The sequence below is a fragment of the Callorhinus ursinus genome, unplaced genomic scaffold (assembly GCF_003265705.2).
Source record: "Callorhinus ursinus isolate GAN/ISIS: 27379988/994484 unplaced genomic scaffold, GSC_fseal_2.0 scaffold4, whole genome shotgun sequence".
Taxonomy (NCBI): Eukaryota; Metazoa; Chordata; class Mammalia; order Carnivora; family Otariidae; genus Callorhinus; species Callorhinus ursinus.
The window spans coordinates 81,463,300-81,474,521 of NW_027397066.1; positions in this window are offsets into that span (position 1 = coordinate 81,463,300).

Sequence of the window (11,222 nt, forward strand, 5' to 3'; positions counted from 1 at the left end):
ATTTGGAACCCATTCTCTTCTGTTGCTCTTTTTATTTAGTATAGAGATCAGTTTTTCAAATCCTACTGGAAATTTCTGGTTAGGCACCTTCTTAAATTTCATTTATGTTCCCAGCTGTATTTAGTAGCATATATACAATAGGTGTTTAATAAATAGTTGATGAATTTTTTTGCTCATTTACCTTAGGGCAGGCATATGCTAACCATGAGGAATCTGTAATGAATATAATCCAGTGCTTCTTCTTTAAGGACTTGCAGATGGCTGTGGGGTCAGCATTCATTAGGTCAACAAGACAGAGAAACCCTCGTATGTGGTAGGAAGTTGTCAGTGCCATTAGAGTTCCAAAGTGGTATCCAGAGGAGGAGGACTCTACCCTGTTTTTTCATTTTGCATTCTCAACACCTAACTCACTGCCTGGCACATAGTGAGTGCTCAGATATTTGTTCACTAAACTGAAGGGGCGACTTCTACTTACAGAGTCAAGAAAGCCTTGAAGGAAAGTATTTTATTAAGTCTTATCTAGAAAGATGAGTTGGAATTGAGAGGTAGAGATGGAATCAACATAGACAGAGAACCTTAAACAAAATCTTTTCTCTTAATATCCTTTTTTATACTTTGTCCTGTTTACTCATCTCCCCTGCCTGGAGCCCTGGGGTTTGAGGGAATTATATCCATTACCACCTTGTTTTCAAGTCCGAAGTGATTTTGGAGCTCTGATACCCAATCATGACATTCCAGCACTCCATGAACATATGGTTCCAGGAACAACCAAAAACACACGAGGACAAACTCCATAGAGTCAGACTATCTTCTTTAATACTCTCTGGGAAGTTTTCTGCTTTTACCTGTTGCCCTGCCTTCTAGAAGTTTAGATGGGCCGGTCAGAAGAGTAGGGGACACGTTATTGGGTATCAGTGTTCCAAAATCAAAATGGCCATAACAGACCTGGAACAATGTTTGGAATATTCAAAGGTAATCCTATCAGTTTCTAAAGGGTCACAGGTATCCCTCCCCTCTGCTTCTCTCTCTCTCTTTCTCACTGTTTCTCTCTCTGTCCCTGTCCCTCCTTCTCTCTGTAACTGAGCCCAACTCCATGTAACATTCTAATCCAAGCACAATCTTTGAAGTTCAGATTCTCCTCTCTCTGTCTCTCATGAATAAATAAATGAAGTTCAGATTCTCTAGAGAGAGGATATGATTGTTTCAGGCCAGGTCACAGATCCCCCCTCGGGTAGGCATGATAAATAGCCTTCAGGAATGTCCATTCCTAATCCCCAGAACCTATGAATAAATTGACCCTTGTACAACTCAGGGGTTAAGGGGCACTGACACCCCCTTTCTACTGCACAGTTAAAAATTGCATATGACATGTATCATGACCTCACTGATATGAGGAATTCTTAATCTCAGGAAACAAACTGAGGGTTGCTGGAGTGGTCGGGGGTGGGAGGGATGGGGTGGCTGGGTGATAGACACTGGGGAGGGTATGTGCTACAGTGAGCGCTGTGAATTGTGCAAGACTGTTGAATCACAGACCTGTACCTCTGAAACAAATAACGCAACATATGTTAAGAAAAAAGAAAAAGAAGAAGATAGCAGGAGGGGAAGAATGAAGGGGAGTAAGTCAGGGGGGGAGACAAACCAGGAGAGATGATGGACTCTGAAAAACAAACTGAGGGTTCTAGAGGGGAGGAGGGTAGGGGGATGGGTTAGCCTGGTGATGGGTATTAAAGAGGGCACATTCTGCGTGGAGCACTGGGTGTTATGAACAAACAATGAATCATGGAACACTACACCAAAACAAATGATGTAATATATGGTGATTAACATAACAATAAAAAAATTAACAAAAAAAATTGCATATGACTTTTGACTCTCCCAAAACTTAACTAACAATAGCCTACTGTTGACTAGAAGTCTTACCAATAACATAAACAGTTGATTAACACATATTTTGTAGGTTATGTGTATTATATACTGTATTCGTACAATAAAGCAACATAGAGAAAAGAAAATATTATTAAGAAAATCATAAGGGAAAAAAACTAAAAAGAAAAAAAACACAAAAGAAAATCACAAGGAAAAGAAAATAAGTTTATACTACCGAACTGTATGTATTGAAAAAAATCTGCCTGTACAATTCAAACCTGTGTTGTTCAAAGATTAACTGCGTGTTGCCTTACATGCAAAAAGGATTTTGCAGATGTGATTAAAGATCTTTTAAAAATTACTATTATTTTCTTTTTTATTATTGAAGTATAGTCAATATACCATGCTATATTAGTTTCAGGTGTACAACATAGTCCATTTGACGATGCCATACATTACATGATGCTCACCATGACGCGTAGTTACCATACATTATTACAATATTACTGATTATATTCCCTACACTGTACTTTTCCTCCCCGTGACTTATTTATTTTGTAACTGGAAGTTTTTGCCTCTTAATCCCCTTCACCTATTTTGCTCATCCTCCCACCCGCATCCCCACACTTGCTCTGGCATCCATCAATCTGCTCCCTGTATTTATGAATCTGATTCCGGTTTTTTGTTTGCTTGTTTGTTCATTTGTTTTGTTTTTTTACATTCCACATATAAGTGAAATCATATGGTATTTGTCTTTCTCTGTCTCACTTGTTATTAGGATGATACCCTATAGGTCCATCCATGTTGTCATGAATGGCAATATTTCATTCTTTTTCATGGCTGAGTAATGGCTGAGTGTATATACCCATATATACGTATATATACACATATACATATATACACGTGCTACATATACCACATCTTTTTTGTTCATTCATCTATCAATGGAGACTTAGGTGCTTCTGTATCTTTGCTATTATAAATAATGCTTCAATAAATATAGAGGAGCATATATCTTTTTTAAAATTAGCATTTTTGTTTTCTTTAAAGATCTTGAAATGAGGTGATTATCCTGGATTACCCAGGTGGTAATGGGTTGTTAAAATAGAACATTTTCAGGTTGTGGTCAAGGACCGCGCTGTGGGTCAGGACTACCCAAGGTCCTCAGATGACCATGTTACAACAGGGGGTATATTGATTTTCTGTTGCTTTTATAACAAATTACCACAAACTTGGAAGGTTACCAGGAAGGCAAAGACTGGCATCTCTAATACAGTTATACAGCTAATAATGAGCGTTGCTAAGATTTGACTCCAAAGCCGAAGAGGGAAAAACCAGCATCTTTGCAAGAGACAGGACTATGTTTTTTTTTTTTTTTTTTTACCTAGAGGGCTCATAATTTACAAGAACCTAAGAAAGAATATTGTAACTGGTAGAAATCATTCTCAGTCCAAATCCTTAGTTTTAGGAGGTTAAATTACTGGGTAAAATGATGAGATTAATGTTATTTTAAAAATATTTAGAAAGAAAAAATGTAACCCTTCACGTATGTACATAAATAGTCTGAAAACTTTAAAGCACGAGGGTTGAGTTATAGATGAAGGGTGGGGGAGGAAATTTAGTAACAGTAAATAGAACTCTGGACCAAGATTTTTAAATTCCTAGAGCAATTTTGAAAAATACCCACCTTCAAACCCATTAGTTACTATACAATTAGCATTTCATTTTGATTTTAATACTGAAGCCAAAAATGTTGAAGGAATTGCAATACTTGCCAGAAACCTTGCCATGAGCAATATCGTGAGTGACTGGCAACATCCTGTCGGCCTCTCTCCTGAGGGTGTTGGGAAATGATCTAGGAGAAGCCCAAATCCCAAACCATAAATATGTACACTTCATATCTCTGTGAGAACCAACTGACAAACAATCTGAATGTCCCACAAATGTTTTGGGGACTTATTTTAAATCACTTTTATGGTATGTTTGGCAGATGCAAAATAAAATTACTGAGATGATGTAGAAACACCAAATGTTCATAATACCTTGAAATAATACAAAGTAATACAAATGCCGTGGTTGTGACAATATGAAAATATCCTAAAGCTAAAAATAGTCCTTTAATGGTGAAGAGTTTTCTCCTCAATTGAAGAATATTATTTTTCATGAAAAACAAATTGTTACTATGGGGCACCTGGGTGGCTCAGTTGGTTAGGTGTCTGCCTTCGGCTCAGGTCATGATCCCAGGGTCCTGGGATCGAGCCCCACATCAGGCTTCTTGCTCAGCGGGGAGTCTGCTTCTCCCTCTCATACTCCCCCTGCTTGTGTTCCTTCTCTTGCTGTGTCTCTCTCTGTCAAATAAATAAATAAAATAAAAAAAAACCCAAATTATTACTATCAATGTCTAATATTCATGGGGTGCTTAGTTTGCTAGGTACTTTGCATACATTGTTGCATCTAATTTAATTCTTAAAATTAATGTATGAGGTAGATATCTTTGTGATGCCCATTTTACAGATGAGAGCACTGGGGCTTAAGGAGTTTACATAAATTTTTCAAGGAAAACAACTGGTGGTAGAGCCAGTATTCCAGGAAGCCCAACTCCAGGTTAAATAACCTGCCTAACAACAACAACAACAACAACAACAACACCACAACAGTGATAGCTAGTATCTTTGTTATTCTCACTGTGTTCCAGGTACCATTTTAAATGCTTTACAATTATCAACTCATTTAATCCTCACAATAATTGTGTGATAGGTTCACTATTATTCCCATTTTAGAGATGCAGGTTTTTCACCAATGTCTTTGTCATCATTAAAACCACTTTTTGAGTTTTGTAGCACTTTTCTAGAGCATGTCAGTTATACTTCCATGTAAGTTGCTTGAGACAGAGTACATTTTCAAGCAAGAGCTGATACAGTACTGGAAATTTTATTGCCAGACATCTTTCCTACTGGAGACTTTGGCATATTCTAGCATGGACTGGCAGTGCCTTGCATCTGGGCATACCTGCCAGCCTGGAGCTTCCCCACCCTTGTCCTGGGGAATCACTTTACTTTCTCTGGGGTGAGAGCATCAGCTTCCTAGATCCCATGTCTTTCTCTCTCTCTCTCTTTTTTTTTTTTTTCAGAGATTTTCTTCCCAGCTTTATTAACATATAAATGGCATATACATTGTGTAAGTCTAAGGGTACAACCTGTTGATTTGATACATTTCTATACTGCAAATGATTTCATCATAGCATTAGCTAACACCTGCATCATGTCACATAGTTATCATTTCCTTTAATGTGGTGCAAACGTTTAAGACCTACACTCTAATTAACACAGAGATTTTATGTTGAGCTGATAACAACTTCCTCAGTCTGCCACCTGGTTGTGCCCCATGGGAAAGAAAATATATATCTCCTAGCATGTCTTGCATTTTTCTTCCTACAGCAACCATTCAAATGTGGATGTAAGACCTCTTCCCACAATAAGTGCTCTCATCAATGGCTTCAGTGCTTCCTTATCTGGTGGAGCCCCAGGATTGCTTGGGTTTTGTTACAAAATACCCAGGCCTTTCCCCAGACCTACATTTTAGAATGCTGGATGTGGGTCCAAGAATCACTTAATAAGCCCTACAGGAGAGGCTGATGCACAGCCATGTGGGAATCCTGCTCTATGTGCTTGCTACTTCAATGTGTGATCTGAAGACTAGCAGCATCAGCACCAACCTTGTTATAAACCCAGAGTCTCATGCTCTACTCCAGACTGTCTGATCTTTAGAAGTCCAGGAAATTCTTGTGCACACTAAAGGTTGGGTCTCCCTGGTCTATATGCCTTCTAGGCACAGAACCAGACTGTGCAGTAAGCTCTGGGTGCACGCTCTGTTCAGCTTGTTTAGCCTTGAGGAGTCCACAGTTTGGTCCGGTTCCTTTCTTCTCCTCCTCTTCCTCCTTCTTCTGTTTCAGAAGTAGAATGTAGTGTCTTTCTCTTGATTTAGTTTGTCACTTTGGGAGAAATTCATCAGGTAGCTTCATGAGAAAAGGTACAGCGGGGCATAAATTTCTTATCTTTAATGTTTCTTTTGGATTTTCATTCCTGCTGTGAAAACTTAATTCTCAAGTCCTTTTTTTCTCCCTTGCAACCTATTCTTCTTTCATGCATACAGTATCTTTTTGTCTCCCTCAGGTTATTAATAACAGTTTGGGGGGAGATTTTCTAAATCTTTCTTCTCATGGATTATTTCTTCTAACTTCTTTTTCTTTGTTTGCTTTGTTTTCTCTCACGTTAGAAAGCTAGAATCACCTCCAACATCTGGTGGGTTTTGGTTGTTTGCTTCTGTTGAAGAATGGGACACTAACAAGCTGCTGGGAAGCTCTGGATACATGGGTGGCATTTGTTGACCATGGGATTTGCTATAGAATTATCTGGTAGTTTTAACGATTAGGGAATCTGCAATGTCAATATGTTTAAGTCTTTTCTCTTTGGGCTGGTCAGATTTTTCACAGAAGGATTTTCCAATTTTGTGTGTGGAAGGTACATGCAGTTGAAGATCCCAGTATCAGCCTCTTGGAAAAAAAAGGCAGAATCCAGGACTATGCAGGCAACTCCACAAAGTTTGTTTATATTAATCTCATATGACTATAAGCCAAAACTCTATTAGACCTTATAATCTCACATTTAGTAGCTCTTAAATGGTTTCTTTTAAGGCCTGTGAAATTTTTTTTATATCAAGCCTTATATACCTGCCTTAGATAATCTTCAGGTTCCTCAAAGATCCAGTGAGAAAACGCGTCTATGACTCTACGAGTACATGCAAAATGTACAAAGTTTTGAAAACTTCTCAAGGATTTAGACATCTCAGAATAGTTTATATTATTTAGACAATTATTTGTCCAGAGGGTTTTTTCTTAAATGAAAACAAAAATCACAGTAACTTCAAGTTATTTCACAATTACATAGGAATGTCGGCAGCTGAAAGCTTTATTTCCTCACAGTTTCTTTATAGATAATAAAGCCATAAATCTCACTGTAACAAGTAAAACCAAACAGTTACAGTTAAAAAAGGTAATTTTATTTCTCCACTTTCCTTCAGTCGCAGGTATCTGAGGTAAACAGCCAGTTTTGAACATTCCCACACCTTTCTCCTTGCTCATATAAACCTGTGTACTAACGAATGAGAATATTTTTACTTTGTCTTTCACAAAAATTGGATCACACAATACATTACTCTGTACTTTGTTATTTACACGTAATGATCATCATATTTATCCCTCTTAAAAATATATATAATTTTATAAATATCCACTTAACATTCAAAATTGGGGTTTATTATTCCTTATCCTGTTAACTGGACTGTTTAAAGATTTTTTTTTCCTTCTACAATCAAGACCGCACTAAATGGCCTCATCTTTATATCCTTACACCCAGATGCCTTATATTTCTATGGAGTTGATTCCCAGGTATAGCATTCCTAGGGGAAAGGACACGTATGTTTTAAAATTTTCATAAATAGTAGCAATTGCTTTTCAGAAATCTGTAACCATTCACATTTTTATCAGTTGTATAAACTGGTAGGTGAGTAATGATATCTCATTTTTTTAAAAGATTTTTATTCATTTATTTATTTATTTGAGAGAGAGAGACAGAGATAGCAACAGAGTTAGCAGGGAGAGGGAGAAGCAGGGAGGAGAGGGAGAAGCAGACTCCCCGCTGAGCAGGGAGCCCGACGTGGCGCTCAATCCCAGGACCCTGAGATCATGACCTGAGCCAAGGCAGACGCTTAACCCACTGAGCCACACAGCTGCCCCTCTCATTTTATTTTATTTTGTGTTTTGCGGACTACTATCAAGGTTTTGCATCATTTCCTATGCTTGTTGGCCATTTGTATTTTCTCTTTTATGAATTTCCATTGTTGCTCATTTTCCTATTGAGCTGTTTGTCTTCATTGTAAAAAAGCTCTTAGATATTAGAGATCCTAATTCTTTGTTAATCATGTGTTGTAAATATTTTTCCTTGTGTATTATTTTCTTTTCGACTTTATTTCTTTACACCAAAATTAAAAATTTTCTACATGCTCAAAATTTGATTTTAAATACTTTCATGAAATTATTGAAGTCATCTTCTGAATTTATTTGAATTAATATATCTCATGAAAAGTCAGAGATTTAAAGTGATTATTATATACCACATACATTTTCTCCTTTGTTCTCTATGCCCTATGATTTAGTTACTCTTATAATCCTGTTTTCAGTATCCATGACATGTGCCTGTGCCTTTTCCCTTTCTGTGGAAATTTTCGATTATAGTCCTAGCCAATAACTTCTGTGCTGGAATATATATTTATATAAAAATATAATCACTTGAACTATTTAATCAATTTCTCCATAGTAAAAGTTGATTGATTTATCCAATATTCTTTTTTTTTTTTTTTTTTTTTTAGAGTTGGGTAGGGGCAGAGGGAGAGAGAGAGAATCCCAAGCCGGTTCCATGACCAGCATGGAGCCAATGGGGGGCTCGATCTCACGACCCTGAGATTATGACCTGAGCTGAAACTAACAGTTGGATGCTTAACTGACTGAGCCCCCCAGGTGCCCTGATCCAATATTCCTAAAAGTCTTAAAAAGAGAACTGGTAATCAAATTGCTGTTAAGCACATTCTTTAGTAATTTAGAAGAACTTGATATTGAGGGTTTCTGGTTCTGAATTCTTTTGTCACTTTGTAGTAGACAGAATTCTAAGATGACTCCCAAGAATCCCTTACCCTGGTATTCACCCTTTACGTAATCCCCTACACCTAAGTGTAGATGGCACCTTTGAATATGATGGGCTAGTCGCTTGATTAGATTATTTTATATGGTAAATGGCGATGGTATTGTTACTGCCATGATTATGTTCCATTACATAAGACTGGAGGAGGATTGGAAGTCAGGAGATTGTAAGCATGAAAGGACAAATGGAAGGAGGCAGGTTGAGATTGTTTATGGCCTGCCACCAGCAAAAGAGTGGAAACTTTAGTCCTCTAACCACAGGGAACTGAATTGGGCCAACAACCCTGTGAACGGAGAGGAGGACTCCAAGATCCAGAAAGGAATTCACCCTAGCTGACACCGTGATCTCACCTGTGCCTAAACTTTTGCTCTAAAGAAACCATGACATAACACACGGAGGTTCTTTCAAGCCACTAATTTTATGGTAATTTGTTACATAGTAGTAGAAAACTGATACACATATAGAGATATGTTTCATGTCATTATGAATCACGCACAATTACGTTTATTTTTCAAGTACATTTTCTCAAATTTAGAGTAAACTTTTAGGTGTAATCAAGGGAGATATTTAGAAAGGGATCACTTTCAGGTAATAAGGACAGGCTTTAGGGAGGACAGGGAATTATGAAACTTTTTTAGTGATGTGAAGGGTGAAGGAGACAGGTGAGTAGAGACAGGGAAGTCACTTGGGGTAAGATTTTGACTTGCAGAGCGGGGGAAGCATAGAGGAAACTGACAATAGAATACTACTTGCTGGGAAATTTTTGAAAGTGGAAAATTTAGTTTAAAATAAAAAAGTATGATACAAGAATAGAAATAAGGCCTAACATAATTTAAAAAGTCTTATATACTGGCTATATGTTAAAATTATTTATTTCTACTTCTGATATTTATATAAAGGAGTTTTTTTTAAAGTTTTATTTATTTCAGTAATCTCTACACCAAAGCGCAGGGCTCAAACTCACAATCCCGGGATCAAGAGTCACATGCTCTTTTCTTTTTTTTTAATTTAAATTTAATTAGCCAACATATAGTACATCATTAGTTTTTGATGTAGTGTTCAATGATTCATTAGTTGCATAGAACACTCAGTGCTCATCAGATCATGTGCCCTCCTTAATGCCCATCACCCTGTTACCCCATCCTTCCACCCCCTCCCTTCCGCAACCCTCAATTTGTTTCCTGAAGTCAAGAGTCTCTCATGGTTGGTCTCCCTTCTCTGTTTTCTTCCCATTCAGTTTTCCCTCCATTCGCCTATGTTCCTCTGTGCTATTTCTTATATTCCACATATGAGTGAAATCATATGATAATTGTCTTTCTCTGCTTGACTTATTTTGCTCAGCATAATACCTTCCAGTTCCATCCACATCGATGTAAACGATAGGTATTCATCCTTTCTGATGGCTGAGTAATATTCCATTGTATATATGGACCACATCTTCTTTATCCCTTCATCTGTTGAAGGGCATCTCGGCTCTTTCCACAGTTTGGCTACTGTGGACATTGCAGCTATGAAGTTGGGGTGCATGTGCCCCTTTTCTTCACTACATCTGTATCTTTGGGTTAAGTACCTACTAGTGCAATTGCTGGGTCATAGGGTAGCTCTATTTTTAACTTATTGAGGAACCTCTATACTGTTTTCCAGAGTGGCTGCACCAGCTTGAATTCCCAACAGTGTAACAGGGTTCTCCTTTCTCCACATCCTCGCCAACATTTGTTGTTCCCTGTCTTGTTAATTTAAGCCATTCTAACCGGTGTAAGGTGGTATCTCATTGTGGTTTTGGTTTGTATTTCCCTGATGCTGAGTGACATGGAGCATTTTTTCATGTTTCTGTTTGTCCATTTGTACATATGAACAGAAGTGTCTGTTCATGTCTTCTGCCCATTTCTTGACTGGATTGTTTGTGTTTTGGATGTTGAGTTTGGTAAGTTCTTTATATATCTTGGAGACCAGCCTTTTATCTGATATATCATTTGCAAATATCTTCTCCTATTCCATAGGTTACCTTTTAGTTTTGTTGACTGTATCCTTTGTTGTGCAAAAGCTTTTTATCTTGATGAAGTCCCAATTTTTGCTTTTGTTTCCCTTGCCTCTGGAAACATGTCTAACAAGAAGTTGCTGTGACTGAGGTCAAAGTGGTTGTTGTCTGTGTTCTCCTCTAGGATTTTGAGGGATTCCAGTCTCACATTGAGGTCTTTCATCTATTTTGAGTTTATCTTTGTGGATGGTGTAAGAGAATGGTTCGGTTTCATTCTTCTGCATGTGGCTGTCCAATTTTCCCAGCACCATTTATTGAAGAGACTGTCTTTTTTCCATTGGATATTCTTTCCTGCTTTGTTGAACATTAGTTGACCATAGAGTTGAGGGTCCATTTCTGGGCTCTCTATTCTGTTCCATTGATCTATATGTCTGTTTTTGTGTCAGTACCATGCTGTCTTGGTGATCACAGCTTTATAATATAGCTTGACATCAGGCATTGTGATGCCCCAGGTTTGGTTTTCTTTTTCAACATTCCTCTGGTGATTTGGGGTCTTTTCTGGTTCCATACAAATTTTAGGATTGTTTGTTCCAGCACTTTGAAAAATGTCGATGGTATTT